Source organism: Tachyglossus aculeatus, chromosome X5 (genome assembly GCF_015852505.1).
Source record: "Tachyglossus aculeatus isolate mTacAcu1 chromosome X5, mTacAcu1.pri, whole genome shotgun sequence".
NCBI classification, from domain to species: Eukaryota; Metazoa; Chordata; class Mammalia; order Monotremata; family Tachyglossidae; genus Tachyglossus; species Tachyglossus aculeatus.
The window spans coordinates 12860195-12861779 of NC_052097.1; the positions used below are offsets into that span (position 1 = coordinate 12860195).

The 1585-nt window shown below is 43.8% G+C and overlaps 1 non-coding gene across 1 annotated transcript; it reads right to left on the reverse strand.

Moving 5' to 3' along the window:
• Positions 1–272: 272 nt before the first annotated feature.
• On the reverse strand, positions 273–410 carry LOC119947768. Its single transcript, XR_005456564.1, has one exon. It is a non-coding gene; the product is annotated as a small nucleolar RNA SNORA7 (small nucleolar RNA).
• Positions 411–1585: the final 1175 nt, after the last annotated feature.

The window sequence follows — 1585 nt, forward strand, 5'->3', positions numbered from 1 at the left end:
CTGCATACAGCAAGTGCTCAATAAATATGACTGATTGATAGTCTTGTCTTGTCTTACGCCATCGAGTCATTTCTAACCCATAGCAACACCACAGACACATCTCTCCCAGAACCCCCGCTCTCCATCTGCAATCGTTCTGGTAGTGGATCCATAAGAGTTTTCTCGGTAAAAATACGGAAGTTGTTTACCATTGCCGCCTTCTGCGAGGTAAACTTGAGTCTGTGCCTTTGACTCTTTCCCATGATGCTGCTGCTCAGCATGGATGAGTTTTGACTTGTAGCAGATTGCCTTCCACTCACTAGTCACTGGCCAAGCTAGGAATGGAATGGGTAGGCCTCTGCTTGACACTCCCTCCCATAGCTGAGACTGGTAGAGTACTGGAAACACTCTAGGTGCGACCCTGAGAGGGGTGATTGATAGTAGCAGTCTGTTTTCAGGTCTCTTAGAACTAAAAGTCAGAAACTAGCAAGGTTGTTCTTCTTACCATTTTCTGGTAACAGTGGACTTTTGTTTAAGAGATTTTCTTGGTCCAACCCAGCCTATACTGTCGACTACTTCTGAAATTCTCTGATAGGCATAAGTCTACCTTATCCCTTACCCCAGAACATTTCCTTTCCCCAAGCTCGAGAAATGTTTATTACGCGAGGAGGAATTTTTATTGGACCTTTAATTTCAAAATGTTCAAATGCCAGTTGAAATGAATATCTAGGGGAGAGAGGTACTAGATACAATCATTTGATTAAAATTGGATCATTTTTTCCGCTACAGCAGTGATTTTTCCTCAATTTTTTGTAGTAGCTGTTACAGATAAAATTTGGTATTGCTTGTGCTTTCTCAAAGTTAACGTTCATTTTTATGCAGCATTTTCACAAGCTATGGGTTTTTTAAGGGGTGTAAACCGAGGTGTGTACAGATCTGAGGTCTAGTCAGCCATGGACCTGGGAGTTACGGATCTGAGTTCTAATTCCCCTGTTCCACTTGCCTGCTGTATGACTTGGGGCAAGTCACTTAACTTCTCTGGCCCTCAGAGGGGATGAAATGTCTATCTCATCACCGGCCTCTTGTCCACATCCTGCCTCTGGCCTGGAACCCCCTCCCTCTTCATACCTGCCAGACAATTACTCTCCCACCTTCATAGCCTTATTGAAGGCAAATCTCCTCCAAGAGGCCTTCCTCCTTTCCTCTTCTCCCACTCCCTTCTGCATCACGCTGACTTGCTCCCATTTTCACCCCCACTCCCTGCCCCACAGCACTTATGTACAAATCCGTAATTCATTTATTTATATTAATATCTTTCTCCCCCTCTAGACTGTAAACTCATTATGGGCAGGGAATGTGTGTCTATTATATTGCTACAATGTAGTCTCCCAAGTGCTTACTACAGTGCTCTGCACACAGTAAGCACTCAATAAATACAACTGATTGATTAATAGGGAACTATACCAGACATTCTGGCAAAATTAAAATGGTTCCAAATCCCTGTGGGTCTGAGGTCAGTGATGTCTACCTTCCTCTCTGTTCCCCAGTGGATAAGTGGAATAGACAGCAGTTGCCTGAAGATCAGTCTGAACGATGCGTTAATAAC